The sequence below is a fragment of the Parasteatoda tepidariorum genome, chromosome 7, assembly GCF_043381705.1.
Source record: "Parasteatoda tepidariorum isolate YZ-2023 chromosome 7, CAS_Ptep_4.0, whole genome shotgun sequence".
Taxonomy (NCBI): domain Eukaryota; kingdom Metazoa; phylum Arthropoda; class Arachnida; order Araneae; family Theridiidae; genus Parasteatoda; species Parasteatoda tepidariorum.
Genome location: NC_092210.1, coordinates 22,581,080 through 22,607,319, shown reverse-complemented (window position 1 = coordinate 22,607,319; position 26,240 = coordinate 22,581,080). Strand labels below are relative to the sequence as shown.

The window sequence follows — 26,240 nt, the reverse complement described above, 5'->3', positions numbered from 1 at the left end:
TTTGACTGAAAGTTTCACCATTGAAACTGATGTTGTATGAAAAACTTAGCTGGAAGACGGTTTGAAAATGTCATATTTTATGAAAAAGTAAGATTTCTCGGGGAAAGAATTTATTTTAGTCTTATTTCAACAACATTAATTTAATTTGCCAAGTATTTAAATGGAGAAGATCTCGGTGGATGTAGGTACCGAGTGGCAGTAGTATGAGTGATTTTGAAGATGAAGATTGCGAATGCATTGACCACAAACTATAGACTAGTCTTTTTAGAGATCACGTTTGACAGCAAATTTAAACGCTTAAATAAGAAATTAGTGGTAAAAACATTAAATTTTGATAATAATTTAAAAAAAATTATAGATTTCATCGATTTGAATCTTACTAATAGGAAATAAGTTATAACAATCTTTCTTTATTTCCTATTGTCCATGAATTTACTTTAAAACTAAGTTACTTATATTCACTAAAAAGTATTCGTTAGAAAAACCTTCATCCAATTTCGTAACAACTTGTAATTTTGTTCCTAAACTAAACTCAGCGGCGCGACAGCCCATAGAGGGCCATCTCAGTTTTCCTGACCTTGGGCTCTGGGATGCAAGAGCAGATGCTCCAGCCAGGTGGTCAGCCCAACGCGGAACCCCCAGTGTTTAGTTCCCAAGCATGCTTGGTACTCATTTATCGACCCACTGAAGGGATGAAAGGCTGAGTCAACCTTGCCCGGCCCGAGGATTGAACCAGGGACCTGTGGCACGACAGCGCGACCGCTCAGCCACCGGGCGTCATAAAACTAAGTTACTTAAGTTCACTAAAAAGTTTTCGCTAGAAGAACCTTCATCCAATTTTGTAACAACTTGTAATTTTGTTCCTAGCTAGTATTTTTATATAGTTAATCACTATCTTGTAAATAAAAGATTTTGACAGTTGTTTATACATAATAATTTAGTGCTTGTATTCGCATGTTAACTTCATACTATAGAAAGACACTAATGGACTGCCGGCAACTTTCTGGGATGCATCTTTAATGATGGTACTATAACAATACAGGCATATTTCTCAATAAACAATCAATGTTTATTTTAGATTTGGCTAATCACGGCTGTATCAACCGGTCTCTGAACCACGCTCACCAACCACCCGCCTGTTAGTAAAATTTTCTGATCTTGAAGAAGAGGTTACGAACGTTCATCAGATGCAAAACCTGCTAATTTCTATTATAAATTCATCAATTTATAACTATCTGTCATTCTTGCAAACCATTTTTGTTAAATAAACAATCATTTGCAGTTCAGCTATAATGTTTTTCTATATGTAACATAAAAGCATAATGGTCTAACACAGTTTTCCACAGTTGCTGGCGCATTTTTATTGCATAGAAAAATGCATGGTAGCATCCAGTTTTTCATCATAAATTAAAGCATTTTCTGATTTTTGTGATCATAAAATTATTAAAAGTCATCAAGGTATTGTTTACATGAAAAATATTTTTGTACTCCTAATTAAAAGGTACTTAACTATTTTTTTTCTTCTTATTCAACTGTGTCTCTTATTTTTTGTATATTGTGTTCTTAGTTAAGAGTTTAAAACTAAAAGAGATATTTCTTTATCGTAATATAATAATATGATGTCAACTTATTACGTAACATTTTAAGATAAACTTATTTAAATCTGTGTGTAAACTTCTTAAGAATATTACAATTATTATTTTTTGGTACAAATTATATTAATATTCTGTTATAAATTATAGATGTAGAGAATCGTTTGATAATTAAGAGTTTTACGACCAGCTTCACGCGCAATGTGATGCTAGCACAAATTGCTTTTAATATATCAGCCTGTTTGGTTAGCGTTATTTTTTATTTAATAATAAGCCTATCAATGTTTTAAATATTTCTTTCAGAAAAATAAACTACTATAAAAAAAGTTAAAATCTTTGAAAAAATATTGAATACGATTCACGATTTTTTACTGAGGGAAATGTGGCTCTACCGAATGTGGTTCGATCGTTCTACATTAAATGCACCAATCAAATTATCACCTTTTAAACGTATATTTTATGTAAGTTTTCATTTTGGTGAAAATATGACAAAAAATATTGTTAGTGGTGCAGCGTTAAAGGTATTTTGTATGTATGTATTTCATTTACGTCACGCTAGGGCTGCACAGTGGGCTATTAAAGACGGTTTGGGAAACATCCCTGAAGATGATCTGAAAACAACATACATACGTCTCATCCAGTTCTACAGGGAGGATACATTCCATCTCCATCCAACCATCCACAGATCGTAATTTTGACCTAAACCAGAGTACGATCAATCTCCAATCTTCCCAGAGGTATTAATTTGTTATGGGGACTAGGTGGAAATTGTGACCCCGAAAGATTTAGCGTGCACCAGTCACCATTCTGTTCACGGGAACTCTTCAGACAGCGGGGATCGAACTCACGACTTCTCGGACATGGGTCCCAACGTCCTACCAGTCAAGCTATCCCGGTACCGAAAAATATTTCGTATTAAAAAGTGCGTTTTTAAAACATTTGAATTTTACATAAATTTGCTTATTTATAACAAAACAAGAAAGAAAGAAATCTCCACTCTTCTCTTAGGAGAAAACAGATTAAAATTTTCAGTTTGTTTTCGAACAACAACGTCCTCATGTCAGGGACCCATAATTTTATCGTATATGTGAGTTTGCTTTCATGCATATTTCTAAGTAAAAATCACATTTTCTGCCATTATTTAAAACTCTGTTCTGAGTATTTTTTCCAAAAATCAAGGTTGTAGTAGTAGTTCATTTACGTCGCGCAAGAGCTGCGCAATTTGCTTTATTGGCGACGTTCTGGGAAACATCCCTGAGGGTGATCCAAAAACATGCCATCACAATTTTGATCCTCCACAGAGAGGATGGCACCCCAGCTTTCGACGACCTGCAAGCAAAGTCGAGCACTTTACGGTAGAACAATTTAACGAGGACCAATACCGCCCACCCTCGGTCCCTACGCAGACTGATTCAAGTGGTCACCCACCCGCACACTGACCGCAGCCAGTGATGCTTGACTTCGGTTATCTGCTGGGAACCATGTCTGGAAACCATTGTTATGAGATTAATAGATATCCTTCTGTAATTTTCATCTCTATACTTATTATTATGATTTATCATAAGCATCTTTGATGCATGGGGGAAAATGATGTATAATCAGTTATGATAAAATTACAATAAAAAATATTTTACTTTAATAAAAAGTAATATCTATTATTTTGAGGCGCCCCTTGAATTACCGCCAAGTTGGTCGCCAAGATGAGAGATGTTTAATTTATGGCTATCCTCACGGGAACCCCTAAATAAAGTAAGTTAATATTTCTTTCTTTATAACGATTATCGGATAACACGCATTTCCTTTTTTATACTTTATTCCCTTGTTTTATTTTGATAAAAAAGCATTTTATTTGGATTAAAAAAATTTAAAATTTAATTATGTTTCGTTTTCAGCGCCATTGTATTTGGCAGAAAGAACATCAAACACAATTGATGCCAATAAAAAAGCTTCGCCAAGGGGCAAAATGTATTTTTACGCCGTTATCAAAAGCCAGAACCAACAAAACCAGCATTTTTATTTTTATTGTTATGTTTCATTATAATGATGGATTCGTTTAATGAACAAAACTGATGAACTAGTACAGAGATGATTTATTTACAGAGGATAAAAAATCCAAATGATGAACAGATATAACGTCATTCTCACTTAATCAAGCACATATACTCTCAGCAATTATCATTAAGCTACGTCTTAGATTATCGCGTCATCGTGGTTAATTCGCTGCATTCGCTTATGCCATGATTCAGAAGCCAATCAAGTTCAATGCAAGCGCGTGGAGCTACTTACAGGCATTCAATTAAATCTGACCGAAAATTAATTCAGCCTGATAATAAACCAAGCTTAAATCCTGTAATGTTAACCCGCCAAGCACAACTAAGTGATTAGTTATCACGTATTCTTCCTCTCGAGTTGCAAGCACCCATTTTCACCTGTTTTTAACTTAGTCGTAAAGAGCAAATCAGTCTAACAACTGCAGCTTCCACCAGTTTCCATGGAAATAGCCCGATGCATAATTGTCATAATTTCATAGGGTAGCTTTTAACTCACTCGGTACGATTCATGTAATTACTTAAACTAATAACCACAGATGAACATAAAAACAACAACATAGTTGTTTGCCTAGGGAAACCAAACACTAAACGTTTAAGTCGTAAAACATTAATTTTCAGTTCTTTCTGTTTATTTTCAAGCACTGCTTGTCAAAGTTTCTATCATTTGTCACGTTTCTGTTCTCCTGAGATTCGTCAAGTCTCTGTCATCATAGTTCATAAGTCGGACATAAAATAATCATCAACAGGCAACTTAACATCTTCCATTTCTCCATTTAAAAAAAGGAAAAAAGAATGAAAGAAGAGGAAGAAAAAAGATTAACATCACATTTTGCCAACACTTGGCAGATATCGTAAAATCTACTCAAACCTATTAATAGATTCCTACCAGTGTAATCATCTACAAAATTTAGCACAAATGAGACTTAAACAAATCATCTTTCTAAAAACGTTTTAGAAAAATGGCGATTCGCTAATTTTTATCGTTATTTTAGTTATGATGATGTGTTTCTTAGAAAGATTTAGATTGTCTCATCAACCTTTCACACTTACAAATAATCTTGTTTGCTACTACTATTAAATTCTAACTAGAGGGTGGTTAAAATGCAAACTAACGATGCCTAGAAGTGTGGCGTAACTACCACTATAAATATTAAATGCCGAATCACTAGTATATAAGACATGTTAACTTGATTCTATATTGAGGTACCTTTTGATAGATGATGGCTGGCATAGTCTATAAATGAATCCCCTCAGAAACTCCTAGATCAGGGATGGGCAAACTACGGCTCGCTGGCCAACTGTGGCCAGCCGGAAGGTTTTATCTGGTCCGCGGATAGAATTTCAACCTGCTGATCTGTGGCAAATATGAACAATATACATCCATTTTCTTGTCAACTTTGTTTAAAGCTATTTCTGTGCTTCCTTTTTTAACAAGTACTAATGACCTTTTTACTTTCTCTACTTTCGATCTACAAGACATAAATTGATGGAAATAGTTAGCACAGACACCTTCAATTGGTATAATGTTGAAAGCAGAAGTTTTTTATAGAATAGCAGTCGATTGGCTCCAAACAGCGTTCGTCTTTCTCGAGGAGCAGACTTATGGAATCTAATATAGGTGAATTGTACTTTACATGTAGCAGAGTACGCATTTTAAGATCCGACGAGCGGACAATCAAACAATCATCTGAAACAGTTGTTTCTAAATATGCCAAGGTTTGAGTTTTGCAAATCATTACCAAAAGCTAGTTTCCAAAATTCAATATTTCATGCCCAGAAAATCAGTGCTATGCTTACTTAATCTTATAAATGCGAATCATTCATCATTTATTTCATTCATCTCACTAAATATTTAAATTAAGGTTTGTATATTGCTTTTTGTTTTCTTTTAAATTTTGAAGTTTTTCACCAAAAATTTTTTTCTCGATTTTTTTCCCTCGACCAAAAAAGTTTGCCGATCCCTGTCCTAGATTGTTCTTCGAAACAGGCACTGCGTTATAGCGCCTCCTGGTGGCTAAATTTCAAACTGTAATTTTAAACAGAAAACTCGGTCCTATTATCTAAATAACATATATTTTAAGTTTCATTAGAATCTGTTCACTAGAATCGGCGCAAGATCAAGGAGATCAAAATTCATTAGATCAAGGATCCTCTTAATACCGTCAATTAAATTTTAATCACTCAGTATCAAGAAAATTGGGTACTTGCACTTCAAGAAGATCACAAATCAACCAATACCCACACATGGGACCTATGACGTCAACGCCAGCTGATCGTTTATAAGCAAAATGGCGTGTTAAAGTTGTGCTAAGTTTTTCCACATAAATTGGAATGTCAATTAACGTGAAGTTAATTAAATATAGGGACGTATCGCACATCGAAATTGTAAAAATATAATTCTTTCTCGTCTACGTCTTTTACTTAACTTAGATTTAATATTTGTTTAGATATTTTTTTGTAACTCAGACATATTTTTCTTTTGTGTACTAGTGTTGGAAATCGCATGTTTTTATGAACTGGCACTAGATATCCTCTAAAAATGGTGCTATAGCATAGACATTGTTTTGGTCTTTTATAAAAAAAACCTAGCTGATTGGTCTCAATAGAAATACACGGCAACTAACTAGACGAAATGATTCCTAAACGCATAAAAAAAAACCTAGCTGATTGGTCTCAATAGAAATACACGGCAACTAACTCGACGAAATGATTCCTAAACGCATAAAAAAATTAAAAAAAACCTAGCTGATTGGTCTCAATAGAAATACACGGCAACTAACTAGACGAAATGATTCCTAAACGCATAAAAAAAAAACCTAGCTGATTGGTCTCAATAGAAATACATGACAACTAACTAGACGAAATGATTCCTAAGCGCATAAAAAAAAACCCTAGATTGTCAACAGATTGTGCTATGTCTTATTGCATAAGACTACTAAACTACACACTACTGCACAAATGATTACGGCGAAACTGCAGGAATTGGAACTTCATCCTTCACACTCATCAGATTTAGCCCCTCTTCTCTGATTGACACTTCTTTCTACGTCTGAGCAAGTTTTTTAATAGGGAAACAATTTTATTCCGGAACTGCTGGATAATAAGGTATTTATTGACTCTCGTCGGCAGGATTAACCTGCGGTTATATGACAAAAAATGTAGAGAAAGTATGGTTGCATACTTTGAAGAATGAAATAGCTCCTTATATCTAACTTTTTCTTATTTTCCTGCATATTTCATATTTGAAGACCTAATAGCAAAAAAAAAAAAATCGTAAGTTTTTTACTATAAGTTAGGCTCTTGTGGCACTAAAATTTATATTTAATTCATTTCTATATTGAAAGTCTCCATTTTATAGTTCAAAATATCTATTTTATAGTGGGAAGTACTCTTTTGTAGTGGAAAGTAATAATTATAAATAACAAAATTTTACACTGGTAGACAAAATTAAGAGATGGAAGAAATTTTCCCAAATATCTCAAAAAATACTGAGTATAAATAAATGAAATTTGGTATGGATGTAGCTTATTCCATTATAATAAAGTATGCAAAACGAAAATGAAAGTGCCATTCACTGACAAGACCTTTTGCCAATAAATCCAATGTAGTCTGAACTTAAGGATAAAAGATGACAATAAAAGTGAGGCTTGTACAGTTTCTTGTTGCCTCTAGTATGGTCACCCTTGACAGACAGACAGCAAGCACAACGAGTATGCATGCTGTTAATAAAGGGAGTTAAGGAGGACTTGTGGAAGAAGACCCTCCCATTCTTCCACCAGAGCAATTTTAACTCCAGAATGGTTTTGGGGGGAGGTTGGCACATCGCAATAGCTCTCCCAAGAGCATCCCAAACATGTTCAATAGGATTCAGGTCAGGGGATTTGGCTGGCTAATCCATTCGTTGAATATCCTCGCTTTCCAGATACTCATCAACCATGAGAGCCCTATGTGGTTGCGCATTGTCGTCCATAAAAATGAACTCGGGTCAACAGAGCCCCTGAAAAGACGCACACAGGGCTCTAGGAGCTCTTGCCTTTACCTCTGGCCATTCACGGAACCATTGTCAAACACATGGAGCGGTGTGCGGTTATCTTGTATGTGCGAATGAATGTGCGAAAATGCTTTCCATCTCTTAATTTTGTCCACCAGTGCATTTTTAAAAAAATGTAGAAATGTTTATTTTTTTACTGAAGAAAATTAATCACAGTTAAAATCATCCTAATTAATCATTCTAATCATAGTTCATCATTAATCATAATTAATCATTCTCAGTGCGTGTGCAAAGCATATGTTAAATTGTTTGTCAGTGAAGTGAGGCATACCCAAGCAAATAGTGAATTCATTTTACCTGTGTAAAACAGCTAAAGATGTGTAACAAAATCACCTAGTGCAGTTTTTTTTCACCCACTATTACTCTAAATAACTAAAAATGTAAATAAATAAGGTTGCTTTCCTAAGCAAATATCTACTCGTTTTATTTAAATTTATGAAAAGTAGGTTAAAAGAAATTGCTACTTGGATGTTATCACAGTTATCTAGATGCTATACAAGCATTCATATCAAAAAAGAAAAAAAGAGAAAGAAAGAAAAATTATGTTGCAAGTGGAAAAAGTAAGTAGTTAGATGATTTTATCAGAGCGAGTACAAAATTAGCTTTAATTGCCTTTCATTTTTTATTTAGTTTTACATGAATTTTCTTGGGAGAATAATTTGTCAGAAGCATTTTTTGAACTGAAACGTTGCTGCTTTTTAAAAAGAGTAAATGGAACATGTAAACTTCAGTTTTAAGTTTTCATGCAAAGCAAACTAGACGATGAAAAAGACATTTTAAATGACTATTCATTTTTCTAACTCTCGCTGTTAACATGGAGTTTTAAATATAAACTAACTAAATTTGTGTCAATATTTAAGATCAATGACGTAGCTATTAAACTTCCTAATTGTTTCCCCCCCTCTCGATACTTACGGTTGTTAAACGGTTATAAGTTTATAATCAACACCAATAGTTAACATTAATGCAACTCATAACCAGCTATCTCAATAATCGGTATTCGATAATGTATCTGACAAATTAAAAATTATCCTCAATGATTAGGATTTTAAGCTGTCTCAATAATTGGAAATATATCTGACAAAGTAAAAACCAATAATAATCTATTATCTAAATAATAGAAATTCGATAACCGGTAAGAAGTTAATAATCATGAAATTAACTTTAATGCATCTTATAACCCTATATTTCACTATTCAGCAATGTTTTCTGAGAATGTAAAAACTTGGCAAAAATAATTTATAATCTCAATAATCGACAATAATCTGATAATTGACAAAGCATTAACCAAGATAAAAAATTTATCACAATGTAAAGGTTACTGTTAAAACCCCGAGGTGTAGTAAACCTTTGGTTTTACCGATAAAATCCATTTCGGCCTTTTACTTATGCTTTGCGATTTAACTTAGAAGTTACTTAACCACTTTGGTAAACACTAGGTTTTATCAGTAAATCCTAATTTTACCAAAGTGACTCGGTGAAAGTCCGAAGCATGCTTTAATGTGATTCCATTTAGGTCTTTAACCTAGTCTTACTGTTTCGGTTTGAATGTTTATGTCCACTCATTTCGCGCGTTTTAGAACTGGTCTTAATTTATATTCAGAGCAAAATAGAGGATTTTTATTGGGAAAAATCTTTACGTTTTCGATTGAATATATATATATATATGAATATATAATATGTATATATGTGTATATATGTATATATAAAATTAAATATTGAGAAAATATGGAAAATAATACAGATTAATGACGAGAAGAAAAAAATTATTAAGCATTCGAGAAATGAATTAAAAGAGGTCAGTTCACACGATTATATCCTCAAAAAGGGCTGCTTTCTAATATTGTATCAATATGGTGCGTAGTATTTTTAAAAAAAGTGCTTAAAGGTGATTATTTTTTACTTTCATTTGTTAAAAGCCCTTAAAGGCGCTTTTCTCATTAGTGAGCTTTTAAAAATTGCTAAATTTTATTTATTTTTTTACCCTCTAGTTTCGCTGTCTATTATACAAAACTGTGGTTTTCACTTTATTGTATTCAAGGTTTTCACAGTTCATTTGATCGCAATATATTTCGGCACAGTGTCTGTCCGTAATTTATTATAGCGATAATCGTATTATATATTTGATGAAATACTTGGGAGTCTGCATATGCGTGTACTGAGCTGGGATCGGTGAGTCTTGCACTCTCAGTTGCTATTCTGCATTTTGGAAGATATTATCAATTTCAGGTTTAATTTTCCTCTCTAAAATTGAACCGAAAATCTTTTTTTATAGTGGCTAATATAATCAAGAAAAAGAGTTATTTGTCAGAAGCTAGTAATTTTATCATGATTATGTAAAGTCTATAAAATTATTTTGCAATTTGTTAATGTATAAAGAAAGTGCTTAAAAATATTTTGAGTGCTTAAAAAGTACTTTAACCCACTGACGGTTCTGCACGTAAAAAGTCGCATTTTAACCTGCAGTCTTCTCTGCTTAGCAAAACCGGTTTTCCCATGTTAACTGATAGGGGAACTGTGTATAGGCAGTGTTTTCACTACAGCGCGAGAACGCGAGAATCTCGCATATTTTTTTCTTTTCTCGCATTAAAAAATGATTACCGCGAGAAATTCGCGCATTCTATAAACCAATTTCAAAATTCGCGAATTTCTCGCATTTTGAAAAAAATTTCTCATTGCGCCATTTAGAATAAAATCCGTTNTTCCTATTAATAGATTCCGACCAGTGTAATCTACAAAATTTAGCACAAATGAGACTTAAACAAATCATCTTTCTAAAAACGTTTTAGAAAAATGGCGATTCGCAGATTTTTATTGTTATTTTAATCATGATGGTGTGCTTCTTAAAAAGATGGTTTGTTTCTTAGATTGTCTCATCAATCTTTCGAACTTATAAATAATCTAAATCTATCCTTATTTTGTTTGCTACTACTATTAAATTCTAACTAGAGGGTGGTCAAAATACAAAACGGGGCACTATGATAAATGGCACTGCGTTATAGCACCTCCTGGTGGCGAAATTTCAAACTATAATTTTCAACAGAAACCTCGGTCCTATTATGATAACATTAAGTAACATATATTTGAAGTTTCATTAGAATTCGTTCCTTAGAATCGGTGCAAGATCAAGGAGATCAAGATTCACTAGATCAAGGATCCTCTAAGTTCCGTCAATTTAATTTTAATCTGTCAGTATCAAGAAAATTGGGTACTTGCACTTCAAGAAGATCACAAATCAACCAATACCCACACATGTGACTTAAGACGTCAGGCAAAATGCCGTGTTAAAGTAGGGCTAAGTTTTTCCACATAAGTTAATTAATGTGACGTCAATTAAAGTTACTTAAATACAGCGCCTTATCGCAGATCGAAATTGTTAAAATATAATTTTTACTCGTCTACGTCTTTTACTTAACTTAGATTTAATATTTGTTTATGTATTTAATTGTAACCGCGACATATTTTTCTTTTGTGCACTAGTGTTGGAAATCGCATGGTTTTGTGTACTGACACTAAATATCCTCTAAAAATGATGCTATAGTATAGACATTGTTTGTTTGTTTTTTTTTAAAAAAATCTGGCTGATCGGTATCAATAGAAATACACGGCAACTAACTAGACGAAATGATTCATAAACTTCAAAAAAACTTACTAGATAGTCAACAGATTGTGTCATGTCTTATTGCATGAGATTACTAAACTACACACTACTGCACAAATGATTGCAGCGAAACTGCAGGAATTGGAACTTCCTCATCATCCTCCACACTCATCAGATTTAGCACATCTTCTCTGACTACCACTTCTTTCTACATTTGAGCAAGTTTTTTAGTAGGGAAACAATTTTATTCCGGAAATGCTGTAAAACTGGGTAATCAGGCATTTATTGACTTTTGTCCGGCAGGAATAACCTGCGGTTGTATGACAAAAAATGTAGAGAAAATATGGTTGCATACTTTGAAGAATGAAATAGCTCCTTACATCTGTAAACTAACTTTTTCTTTTTTTCCTGCATATTTGATATTTGAAGACCTCATAGCAAAAAAAAAATCGTAATTTTTTTACTATAAGTCAGATTCTTGTGGCACTAAAGTTTATATTTAATTCATTTCTATATTGAAAGTCTCTATTTTATAGTTAAAAATATATATTTTGTAGTGGGAAGTATTCTTTTGTAGTGGAAAGTAATAATTGTAAATAACAAAATTTTTTGTTACATATGCATTTTTAAAAAAAAAATGTAGAAACGTTTATATTTTTGCTGAAGAAAATTAATCATAGTTAAAATCATCCTAATTAATCATTCTAATCATAGTTCATCATTAATCATAATTAATCATTCTCTCTGTGTGTGCGAAGCATATGTTAAATTGTTTGTCAGTAAAGTGAGGCATTCCCAAGCAAATAGTGAACTAATTTTACCTGTGTAAAACAGCTAAAGATGTGTAACAAAATCATCTGGTGCAGTTTTTTTTCACCCACTACTACTCCAAATAACTAAAAATGTAAATAAATAAAGTTGCTTTTCTAAACAGATATCTACTCGTTTTATTTAAATTTATGAAAAGTAGGTTAAAAAAATTGCTATTTGGATGTTATCACAGTTATCTAGATGCTATACAAACACTCATATCAAAAAAGAAAAAAAAAAAAAAAAAAGAAAGAAAAATTATGTTGCAAGTGGGAAAAGTAAGTAGTTAGAAGATTTTATCAGAGCGAGTACAAAATTAGCTTTAATTGCCTTTCATTTTTTATTCAGTTTTACATGAATTTTCTTGGGAGAATAATTTGTCAGAAGCATTTTTTGAACTGAAACGTTGCTGCTTTTTAAAACGAATAAATGGAACATGAAAATTTCGGTTTGAAGTTTTCATGCGAAGTGAACTGGATGATGAAAAACACATTTTAAATGACTATTCATTTTTCTAACTCTTGCTGTTAACATGGAGTTTTAAATATAAACTAACTAAATTTGTGTCAATATTTAAGACCAATGACACAGCTATTAAACTTCCCAGTTGTTTCCCCCCCCCCGATATTTACGGTTGTTAAACAGTTATAAGTGTATAATCAACACCATTAGTTAACATTAATGCAACTCATAACCAGTTATCTCAATAATCGGTATTCGATAATGTATCTGACAAATTAAAAACTATCCTCAATGACTAGTATTTTAAGTTGTCTCAATAATTGGAAATATATCTGACAATGTAAAAATCAGTAATCTAAATAATAGAAATTCGATAACCGGTAAGAAGTTAATAATCATGAAATTAACCTTAATGCATCTTATAATCCTATATCTCACTAGTCAGCAATGTTTTCTGACAGTGTAAAAACTTAGCAAAAATAATTTTTAATCTCAATAATCAACAACTGATAATTGACAAAGCATTAACCAATATAAAAATTTATCACAATGTAAAAGTTACTGTTAAAATCCAGAAGTCTGATAAATCTTAGGTCTTACCGATAAAATCCATTACGACCTTCTACTTAGCCTCTGCGATTTTACCTAGTAGTTACCTAGCCACTTTGGTAAACGCTAGGTTTTATCAGTAAGACCTAGCTTTTACCGAAGTGGCTCGGTGAAAGTCCGAAGCATGCTTTAACATGATTCCATTTAGGTCTTTTACCTAGCCTTACTGTTTCGGTTTGAATGTTTATGTTTACCTCATTTCTCACGTTTTAGAACTGGTTTTAATTTATATTCAGAGCAAAATAGAGGATTTTTATTGGGAAAAACCTTTACGTTTTTGATTGAAGGACGATAAACAGTTTACTCAGATACGTCACAAAACGAAAATTTATCTAGTGGTTTATTGTGATTGAAGGTGCGTGAAATAAATATATATATATATTATGTGTACTTCATTTATAGTTTGCTAATGATTCTCTAAAAATCTTAAACATCTCTTGAATACTCAACATTTTGCTCAGAACACTCCTAAAAGACTTCGCCAATCACTGAAAGAGGCAGGCGATAGCTCTCATATTAAAAACCTGCTATGATCTAAAATTCATTATTTAACAGTTAGTCTTTAGCTACCCCTTGATATTAACCCCCATCAGACGATGAGGTTGACGCCTCAACTGCGAACCCTATTGTTTACCATTACTATAAATGCAAGTTTTTGTCTTCTTTTTTTGGATGTTAAAAAGTTATAACATACCTACGAAATGTATGGAAAAAAATATAGCATTTGGAAAGAAAGTTTAAGAAGTGCAACACATCTAAGAAAGGAAACATTAAATATCAGACAATCATAGAACAAAACGATTTAATTCTAGGTATGAATATTTGGCGACTACGATTGTATAAGCGTCAAGCTATGAAGTGTTTATCACTAGTGATCTTTAACAATAAGCGTTGAATAGAACAATATGTTTTGGGGATTCTTCTAGTTCTTAATGCTGATCTGAAGCAGGGCTGAAAAGATATGCTGAAGAAATATTTAGATATTCAAAGAAACTTCGAGTATTATCACTGATATAGAATGATGGATTAAAAAGAAAAATTATTTCACACTTACGAGGTAAATAGCTGATGTGTTCTTCGCCAATCAGGCAGAAATTATCAAAACCTATCATTTTTACCTTGAATATTCACTGAGAGAATATGGAATAAAAACGTGTTAAAGTAATTTGACTCCAAACTTAAACATGAAAATCTTATATAATGACCTTGGTGTCAATTTTTTTAACAAATTCATTAAACAGATTGTCAAGACTTCAAAACAAATGTTGCATGCATCTTTTTTTGCAAAATAATAATATTTTTAGAACTAATCTAAGTATAAATTTAAAGAAACTTTGATTTTTGAGTAAATCTATGGAAAGAGAATGGGAGAAACAAAAATCACAAAAGAAAAGGGGGGAAAGAACAAGGCAAAGTATTAAATGATTCTCCCAATTCCAAACTATCCAAATCTCAACTCTTGAATATGAAGATATTTATTGAGCAGTGCCAATCTTCTTTTTCAACTACTTCGTTTGGGTTAAACGAATCTCGTTATGAGCGCCGTATAAAGCCGGCATGCACTCGATGCCTGTGTGTACAAACGACAGCGTCAGCGTGGAACGCCCCAGTTATAACCGCACCAATCTGCCTCTGGCTAATATCCATTTACCTCTAGGCCAATATTCCAAGTACCTTTATAGGAAAAATACCACTAAAAGTATATTTTGAATGAGCTTAACTCCCTAACGATCGGTTACTTTTCAAGAAAACGGTCATAAAAGTGACTATTTTTTTGACTTTTGTATTTGTATTACGTATTTGATTAGTGCTGCAACTAGTTTAAAATAAACTAACTATCTACAATTACCTTAAAAATATCCTGTTACTGCCATCAGGTGAGTAAAATAAGAAGTAAAATGTTTCCGGGCAAAAGAAATGAATTAGTTTTATTCTTATTGCCGCGTTTCTACTGAACACTCCAGCCCGTTAATATCACGGGAGCGAGAAATAGCGGGCGAAATTTCACCCCGTCATTTTCACGGGAGTGAGAAGGAAGGGGTTAATACGGTTTGTAGTTCGAAGTTATGTCTGTGTATTACATAAGATGGAGCTATTTTCAAGCTACAAATGTAAAATATAATAAGGAACCCTAACTTATGTGAACACTTCGCAGCGTGATACACTGTTCAGTGGGTAGATGCTTTATTAACGTCGCACTATAGCTGCACAATGGGCTACTGACATGACATTTCTGAGGATGGTCTGAAGACACGTTAGAACAATTTTGACAGTCTTCATAGGGGATATCTCCCCCGCTTAGCTAGTCCGATGACCTGCACGCGAAGTCTAGCACTTTACGGAAGAACAGTTTAACGAGGACCGATACCACGCCTTTCTAAGTGGTGATGCTTGACTTCGGTGCTGTGATCAGTCCACTGTGAGACAGCACTGTTCACTGGCGTCACTTTAACTGAACAGAGTGTAGTAACGATAGGATTGACAAAATGGCAACACAAACATCGCGTTCCTCGCGTTCTCTGCCGAACGACAAAATTAATAACATTTTCAACTATTCTAAATGCAAAAAAAAGGATGATTTTGGGGGAAATTTATTGAAAGAAAAAAAGGAGTAAATCACAATAAAAAAGAACAACGCAAAGTGTAAAGTGATTCGCGCAGATCCAAACTATAAAAAACAACTACCCTTGTTATATGATGATCTTCTTGTCTATCTCCCTTTTCAACGACTTGATTAAACACAGTGGCAAAACTTAAAACGCCGCCTCTTATCCCAAACGTGGTGGGTGAACAGTTGTTGAAAACACAGAGTAATCATCCTGTCAGTTTTCCAAAGTTATGTTAAGAACTGTTGATTTACAGGCTATCTTTTTTTAAAGTTTGTTATTCTTTGAAGATTACGAATAGGCAAGGTATACTTCACGTCCGCAATTAAGCTCATTTTTATGTTTTTGACACTTTACAGGCTATTCCTGCGGAATTTTTTTTAAAACCAAAAAGAGTTTATTTTATTCAAAACTAGCTGAGTGCTCGTTTTTAGTACGAGATGAAAAAGAAAACAAGTAATCAAAAAATTAGTATTGATCAACAGTTCACGAAGTAGAATGTTCCCGGTGGCTTTACGCTATTAGATAAAGCAAAAGACGTTTTTAAAATTCCACCCTTTCTAAATTGACTATTTTCGGTATCATTTGGCATAGCGCTATAGCTCGAGGCCAACATTTGATGAAACTGAAAAGATAATATGTACTGACGCAGTTAATTAAGCAAATACATTTTTATTTTATTTTTTATTTATTATCATTTGTTGTCGTTCCTGGTTTTTTATTATTAGATAAAGCAAAATACAATGTCATCCTATCAAAATAAAGATTAACTATTTTCAGTATAATTTGGTATAATTCCTGATAGTCAATTCCTGATAGCACAATTCCTGATAGCACAATTCCCGATAGCACAATTCCTGATAGCACAATTCCCGATAGCACAATTCCCGATAGCACAATTCTCGATAGCACAATTCCTGATAGCACAATTCCCGATAGCACAATTCCTGATAGCACAATTCCCGATAGCACAATTCCTGATTGCCAAAACTATAATCAACAATTTTCTAAGAAAAAACTTAAAACTGATTCTCATTGACTTATTCAAGCATATACCAGGGCTCTTACAAACGTGTTCGCTATCAATTGCCAACCCCGGCTGCGGATTTTGCTGTAGATAGTTTCGATTGCTCATGATTTTCACTCGATCACAATAGTCTAGCATTCTTGTTTAGGTAATATGCTCGTGCATAGACCTTAGATTTTTTTGGCCTATGCACATGCATAGATCGAAAGACATTTCGACATTACTCAGAGAGCAAGCTTATAAGCTATAAATTAAATTTCGAACTGGTAAGAGCAATAAAATTTAAAATATTGAATAATAAGTTTCAAAATTATGATGAATATCGCAAATGATTATTTATATGTCACTTTCAATTCTTTTCTTTATTTGGTTCTTCAAATTTGAAACGAAGAATACAGCTGAAATCACATGGTTGTGCCTAATCACGGGCTTGTGCATGGCGTGTTGCTGTTACAGTCATTAGGCTTTATTTATTATTACACTGAATCAATATTCGGATAAGATTCAATTAGATGCCTACATCACGCGTCTGTGTTTATCCAGATTGGCTGCTTATTCAAGGGATAAAGAAATGCCACAATTTACTCAATCATGACGTCACTTGTAAGCATACGATAACGCATATTTCAAAATTATGTATTTTGATTGGTTGTGATTTGAATAAAACAAAAAGGATTATAATTCCACAGATTCTTAAGCGGGATAAATTTATCCAAAAATTTTGTCACTCTTAACTGTTGCCTATTGGAAATAAAATAAAACCGGATTAAACAATCACCTGGTGAACAGATCTTTAAACTTCATTAATTGGGCCATTGCGGTGTAACAAACTGCTTTCATTTTATGAGTTATTTGAATTCTTATTTTTTAATGCAATTATTTCATTACCGTTGCTACCGGAACGAAACAAATTCAGCCCTTTCTCCAGTGTTACGTTAAGCTTTTATATGCATAGATTATTACTTTTTAATAACAGTTATGCTAAAAATGATTTCTAATAAATTCAAATCAATTTCAAGAATGATTTTTGCACAATGCGCCAAAATAAAACGGACCACCTTAAATAACCTTTTATGTAATGATCGGATTTTCATGTTCTAGGATTCAATCTTAATGACTCGAGAGGTTTGTATGTATAACTAACTAAACTAACGCATGCATATTTTAATATATAACTAACTATTCAACACTACTTAAACTATATTACTTAAGACAACCCAACAAAATCACTAAAAACTATGGTGCTGCCAATAGATAGAGAAACACACGAGTTTATGGTGCCACATAAGGGAAATTGTATATATATATATACTAGGAGGCTTCGCCCCCTGCTCGCTGGCGCTCACCAACCCCCGGAACTGCTTTCACAGTTCATTTCGGATTGCTTCGCAATCCAATGCTCGCTTTGCTCGCTCATTGGATACGTTCTTAACGTCTAGTTTTTGTATACTTTTTTGAATACTGAAGTTCCGAAAACTTTTCACTGTAGAAAATTCTAAACCTGTACATTTCAATATTAATTTGAAATTGCAAACANGTAAGAGAATTATATATATTAGATCAGAAACACATCATTAAAAGGCAGAATGCTTTGGTGTTTTCAAAACAAAGCAAACGTTGCCACCGGCGGAAAAGAAATACAGCCAAAATTTGGGAGCCACGTAAGAGAATTATATATAATAGATATATTATAGAGAGAGATTATATTCTTTGCAGAAATATATAGGATTGTTTCATCTTACTATAGCATATTACATAATTTTTAATGCCATTTTTCGATGGCTCTGTTGTTGCATTAAATAAACCATTTTTTTATTGCAAATAATATGCTTTTTCCAAAGCTTTTTGAGTGGGCAGCAGTCATTTGTGACTGAGTTTAGCTTTATTCACCTCACTCTAAAAATGGCGCCAAACATTAATAAGAATAGCCTAAATAAAATAGTTTAAAAAGTTATTCTTTGCTGCATTACCTGGGCTCGTGAAAATTTTTCAAAAATTGAGAATTAATTATTGATTTAAATGATTTTTCATCGAGGGAGAAAATCTCACCGAGATTTCTAAAAAGTTTTATAGCTTTTTTAAAATAAGCCATTAATCCATCCCCAGGTAATTCCTTACGGCAAGATGGTATACATAGCTTAAAAATATAGCTTTAACCAAGTGTAAATAGAGTACAGCATTTCCGCAACAGCCGGCAGTGAGCCAGGGATCCATGGAGAATAAGGCCTTACAGTTTCATGACCAACGACATGATTGGGGAAATGTGATCAGCATTGTGCACAGGTAGCCTTTTCTTCCCAGGCAAGCTGGTACTCATCAATCTGAAGATAAGTAGGCCACAAGCCGCCACTGGGGAATGAACCCCTGTCCATCACAATGATAGTTCAGTGCCTTAACCACTGAGCCATCAAGGCGTTACAGAGTGAAAAACACTTAAACTGTGATCCTTTAATTTACGTAGCGAAAAAATTAAATAAAACACAATTAATACAAAATTTTCCGGGGATTTTTCAGAAGGAAAAGTTTCACCGTAGAAAAACTGAACAGTCGCCATTGTCGAGCAGAGGACCAATCGTAAAGCACAGTTCCCAGTAGATTACCAAAATCAAGCATGACTGGCTGCAGTGAGTGAGGGGTGGATGACCACTTTGGTCAGAGTGCGAAGTGACCGAGGGTGTGCGGTGTTGATCCTTGTGATCAGTTCCACCCTTAAGTGCTCGACTTCACTATCTATCAAAAGCGGGAGAGCAATTACCTCAGCAGAAGAACAAAATTTGTGATGGCATATCTTCGGATCGTCCTCAGTCATGTTTCTCAGACCGTCGCCAATAGCTCAATGCGCACCTTTAATGCGACGTAAATGAATAACTACTACACCCACCATTTTGTTTTGTATCTTTTAGGAAAAATAATTTTTCGTAGTTAATTTGTTGATTCATTGTTTTGCTGAAAGAATTTCCAAAATATATTAATTTTCCCCGCCGCTTGAACTGCCAATTTTTATAAACTGTTTTTCAGTTTAAATGAATAATATTAAAATGAATTTAAAAAAAAAAAAAAAAGAACTATTTCTATTTTTAAATGAAATTTGGTTGGATTTACTAAATTTACTTAGTGTAATATTTTTTACACTTTAAAATATCACTTACACCAGTGTTTCCCAAACTTATGGCTTCTGCGTACCCTTTCCAAATTTTTCTTAACGCTGTGTACCACTAATAAAAAAATTTATGTATTTTCTACTATAAAAAAATTGCACAAAAGTTAAAAACCACAACTGGCTGTTAACACCACTAATTATTAACTGTTAACTCTGCAAAAAATAGCCAATAGCTAAATACGTAATTTTAAATTTTCATGGCTAGCTTTGCTTTTTAATAAAATTTTTTGAAATTTTCGTTTGTTGCAAGATATTTCGCATTAGAACGCGTACCCCCACTAAACTGTTCCCGTACCCCTGGGGGTACGCGTACCACAGTTTGGGAAACACTGACTTACACTAACTTGTAATACAAAATCTGGTACTTTAAAATTTGCAGCTTTAAATCCCATGCATACAAAATTGTCAACAAACTCAAAATTTTTATGAAAAAAATATATATATTTCACTCTTTGATTTAGTACCATTTCAAGTTTTTAGTTTAACAGGTTTTCAATAACAAGTTTCGCATTTTGACGTATATCAAACTTTGTACTTAAGCAAATGTCAAATTTGATACATACGTTTCACACTTTGACATTTCATTTATACTAAATAACAGCAAAATCGGTTACTATAAAATTTTCAACCCTAACTCTTACACGTACAAAGCTGTCAAAAAACTCGAAATTTTGTGTGAATGTAATATATAAGCTTTTATTTTGCGTAATATCAAGTTTTGCACTTCGAAATACGAGTCATTTATTAATTATAATATTGAAAACAATAACAAATTTAAATTTTGCTTTCAAATATTAAATGAACAATTTTACTTCCGATTTAGTTAAATATAAGGTTTTGTACTTACTTTTAAATAACCCTTACACTAAACACATGGCAAAATCAGTTAATAAAATTTGCAGCTCAAAATCCCATACGTAAAATACAGTCAACAAGTTCGAAATTTTGCATAAATATAAGCACGGTTTTCATTTTAGTTATTTATTTATATTTGTATACTTTTAATTTATTTATTTTCTTAATTATCAAAATAATGCACCCAGTCTACAAAGGAAATGACGTTTAAATGAAACATTTCGCATTAGTTCGGAGATAATTAAATTTAATTTCCAAGTAAAAGTTTTTTGCGAAATTTTTACCATTTTAAATATTAAATTTTAAAACTTACTTCTAATTAAATATAACATCCAATTTTGCCTTATAAAGTATCACTTATTACTAGCACATGGCAAAGCTGTTACAAAATTTGGAACTTGAATCTCATCTTAATAACATTTTTAACTCTAATTAAAAATAAATGATTTATTTAAAGTTTGGTTACAGATATTAAAGTTAAAATTCTTATTCCGATAAAGTAAAAAATAAAATTTTGCACTTTGAAATACCACTTACGCTTAGCACACTTCAAAATCAGTTAACAATAAAATTTGCAGCACTAAACGCCAAACATACATAAATGTCAAAATATTTTGCATTTATTGCAAAATGATTTAATTGTATTTTCAAATGAAGTTAGTTATAAAATTTTTGTCACTTTAAATACTTAAACTTACCTGGTATAAAGTGTAATATCCAATTTTGCCCTTTGAAGTACTACTCACACCAAGCACATGGCAAAAGCTGTTACAAAATTTGAAGCATTAATCCAGTGCACACAAAACTATCGCCACCAACTGCGACGAAACAGGGGATGCATTTTTTACCAGCCTACCTTTCTGAAAGGTGCCCTCACGAGCGACAGTCAGCGTTTATCTTTTCCCACTTCAGTTGAGGTAACTGACATGAATAAACTATCTCAAAATAGTTTTTTTCTTTTCGACGTTTCCCGTTTTGTTCTTCAGTTTATTACAGTGTTTTTAAGAGTATTTCTCACGTAATGAACAATGGAAGTGGGAGAAAATACGTAATTGTAGGGACCGGTGCCAAATTGAAGTTGACTTTGAAAAAGTGTTTTTTATGAAAAATTCTATCGAAGGCCCGTTTTTAAGTTCTACATTAATCTTGTGTATAAAAATAAGTTTTGAAGAGTTGATGATTTACGGCTGCTTTCATGATCTCTTGGAAAATAAAGAGTATTTTTTTCTCGTTTTTATTAGTTTTTTTTTTCTGCTATAATATTGTAAAAAATAATTTTTTTAGGTGAACTAATATTTTAGTGAAGAAAGATAGCATTTTAGGTAACACAGTCTGAAATTTTAACGAGTTAAAAATCATGCTGAAAAAGCTGGACTAAAATGCTTTATTCAAACGAAACTAAAAATTAAATTTCTAACATAAAAATATGGTGGAGTTGCTTTAATTTTAGAAAAACTTAACCTTCGGACGTTCTTTTTACAGGTTAATCCGAACTCTTCGACTTTGGGGTACACACACTGCTGGACAATTTGTAAGGGCTGATCACAAATGGCCGCAGAACACATGAGGAATCAAGCGTGATTAAATGCCAAAGGAAATAAAGGAATACCAGAATATTAGGATATTGAAAAAAGGATAATTTATTGTTTTTGATATCCAGAAGGTTAGAAATGTGCTCAAGGAACAAAATAGTTGTTTTGTAATGAAAACGTGAAAATGAAAAAAATGCTAATACTATTTTTGCGGCGGAAGGAGTTTTCGGGCTCCGGGTGATACCAGAAACGGCACCCTTGACTTAATTTTGGAAAAAAAGTCTGAATTGTAGAACTAAAAAAAAAGAAAAGTCTTCTGCATTGGGTTCAAAATTGCAATGCTACGGAATTGAACATTCGTAGTCGTAAACCCTAAAAATTGGGTAGGCTGTTCAATGACGGTTATAAAAAAATCAACCCTAAATGTTCATTTAGGAAATATAAGAACAAGATAAATATCTTGTTGCATGCATTCAAGGCTAAAGAAGCTGTTAGTTTAATTAATAAGAATATCGCCTCAAGTACCTGTCATGATTAATGACAGGTAATATTTTAATCGAGCATAATATTCTATGACATATAAATATATAAAAACATTAGAATTCATTTTTGTGCTATGGCAGTGGCAAACAAACAGTTTTATAGACTCTTCAAAATCAATTTTCAATCAATCAATAAATTTTTGCGGTTTCATTTTCGTTAAAAATTATTGTCGTATTTTGCATTCAATATGGCGTCAGTTTATTTAAAATTATTTTTTAACAAAATTGTTGTCGTCGACTTCCGTAAAACAAATTATGGGTTAATAAAATTTTTTAAACATTTATAAACTCATTCATAGATTCAACTATTCTTTAAAATGCTCTTCAATTACTCTCGAGTAAACAAATTCACAGATATTTATTGCTGACTCGTTGTTAATCACCTATTCACTTATCCTATTGATTCGTTTCCTTAGATTCCTCATTCCTACTTTTATTCACGCGCTATATCTAAAATTGTTCATGATAACAGTTCTCATGACGAAGCGAACTTGTAATAAAATGTTTATGAAGCATACTATAAAAAATGTTAAAAATAAATTAAAAATGACCTCGTATAAAATGCATTAACAAACGAGTTGACGGTCGTCATAGTAATAGATTTTTTAACGGATCTTCGATATTTACATGTCGCTGATTTCAAATACGCAATCAGGATCTCTCCCTAAGCTATAGTTTAAAAACGTTATAGACAACAGAAAATCTCATAAATGTTGCGGCAACCTTGTTAGGTCACATCATTAGAATTAAAATGGCTCTGAAACTCATGCTCGGAAATATCGTCATACGCCACTGGGAGAACTTCGCTGTAATGAGCTGTTCCTTTACGTGATTTTTAACAGGTCATAATAGCCGTCCTAGCAGTGTGTAACGACATTTCTGGGTATGGGTTTTTATGCAATTTTAATTCTAATGACGTGCCTTAACTCTCCTTAAAATTTGTCGCAATATTTATGCTATCGCCTGTTATAAAGAACGCTTTTAAAATTGTATGTTTCGATGAAGAAAAAAAAGCAGATTAAAAATGTCTATTTTTAAAAAAATCAGTTACTCTAGGAGCAAAACTTATATCAGATTTGAACTTCTCGCACTCGAATTAAGCAACATCAAGTATTTGTATAAAGCCAACAAAAAATATGTTCTTCTGTGTTATTTCAATGAAACAATTTTTGGGAAAGATTAGATACTTTCTACCCAAAGAGACTAATATAACGTTGTTTGAGAATAATTTATAAAAAACAAATAAACCTGCACTCATGTTTTATGTAAATGTATATAATAGCGATAGTTTCATTTTATATGAGTTTTTACTTTAGAAGTTAGGATAATCTTGCATTTGATTACGATTAAATTATTTCAAAATACCATATATATCCGAGAATTTTTAGAAAATTTTCGAAAGCTAAAGGGAGTGGGAATATAATCGAATCCACTAACTCCTGGTGGACATCGCAAAGATAAATGCTTTTTCTTTCGTCGAGTATTAGCGATAATCTGTAAATATCGTGAAGCGTACGTACAATGCATAGAATAATAACTGAAAACGGAATATTTAAAGGTAACAATTAGAAGTAAAGGGAACAGACACATAAAAAGGACAATTTGAAAAGAATCCTATTATTTTTTTTTATCTTTTAGTTTACCTATGTTTTTATAAATGCGAATGCATAAACAAAAGAAACAGAACACTCTAAAATTCAATGCGAATACATAAACAAAAGAAACAGAACACGCTAAAATTCAACTAATCCTTATCAGAATCAGAGTTTCCGTGAGGCTAGGCAAATTCCTGTTCAGTTATCGGAAGATCTGGATGTAATGCATCGTCCTCACTTCAGATGTCTTCATTTTCAGTGGTGTCTTCATAGATTAAATTAAATGACATATTGTTAGTGATGTAACACTTGTTAAAAGATATAATTACGACATCGGAAAGTCCATGCTTCCCAGTTTGCAACCATTACCTTAAGAGATTTTTTATTTCCAAGTGTAGCATATTTTATCTTATTTATTTCTTTTTTCTTTTTACATCGGTTAGCGTACGAGTTTTGAATTTTTGGGGGATTTCCAAATCAAAAGCATACTCTTCGTCTTATGAACTTATTTTCGGAAATATACGATAATATTAATTTAAAATAATAAAAAATTAATTAAAAAATTTCTCAAAAATTTCATATTGGTTTTGACATTCTGAAAGAAGCAAAATTTCGATAATGTAGATGAGAGGCTTCTAACTATGCGAAGAAAAACAAATTCTAGTGAAATAAGAATATCTCCAGCATAAAATGTTAAGATTTATTTATTGGTACAACGTATATATGCCGGTTTGTGTGCTCAAATAAAGCTTATAAGCCTTTTTGAAGTAGAACGGCAGATAGCACAATACAGAGTAGGACAACACAAAGAATGCACCCAGGGTTACGGCTTGGATTCGAACCCGCCACCTCCACACTTTGCACAACGTTTGGTCGACTCGGTCTGGGAGATCACCCCCTCCAAAAAAAATATATATATTAAGATTTATATCAACAATTTTACATTAGATTAAGAGCCGGTCAAGCCAATGGTTGCAGGTTAGAATCCCAACAAAGGCATGGATGTTTCTTCCTGTGTGTTGATTACTGTTGTGTGATGTGTGAATGTGACCCACCCTATGATCGGGTATTTATGGCAGTGTGTGGTGGGTAATACTGCTCGCACTAAGGTACAGACTTGACGTACTGGGGTAGAGAGAGTAGAATAATCTCCTAACCGTGGACAAGATCAAGTCCCGCAACTTCAGTTTTAACTGTGATCGCTTCTATTCACTTCCCTTAGTTTTGCATTGCGATAGTCCGATGCAATTAACTGTCCGTCTATTTAATTAAGAAATAACAACGTTTCAAAAGTGCGGCTGACTTAGGTTCACAGGTGCCCACCGTGTAACGTTAAATGAGCAACACTTCCGGCATCTTCAGTGCCCGCCGTTTAAGAAAAAAACAGATCAGAAGTTTATTTGACATATTGGTTCACACGTAGTACATATCCATGACCCATATCGAACGCTTAATTGAACACATTCAGTTTTTAATTCGAAAATTAATTTCTATTATTCTTTCATATTTTATACAAATAACAATACGTCTTATAGTTTAAAATATGTAACAACCATTTTAAAAATACATTCATTTTTTGAAAAGGTATTAAAGAAAGAAAAATTATTTTTCAATAAAAAACCCTACAGAAGAGACCATATATCGAAAATTAGTGAATGGCACATCGAGAAATTTTGTTTAAAAAAAAATATTCTTTTAAGTCTTTTAAAATTTAATTTCCCCCTGTTTTTTTATGGTATTCACTCTT

General features: G+C 32.7%; 1 protein-coding gene across 2 annotated transcripts in view; it reads right to left on the bottom strand.

Annotated features, from left to right (window-relative positions):
* LOC107453731 (5'-AMP-activated protein kinase subunit gamma-1) overlaps positions 1–21,731 on the bottom strand; it is a 334,655-nt gene extending 312,924 nt beyond the window's left edge. The window contains exon 1 of one of the 2 annotated variants that reach the window (XM_071183173.1): positions 21,523–21,731. The gene's annotated coding sequence lies outside the window, so the exon portion shown is untranslated. The remainder of the gene's footprint in view (positions 1–21,522) is intronic. The other variant, XM_016070657.3, reaches the window with a different exon arrangement.
* Positions 21,732–26,240: the final 4,509 nt, after the last annotated feature.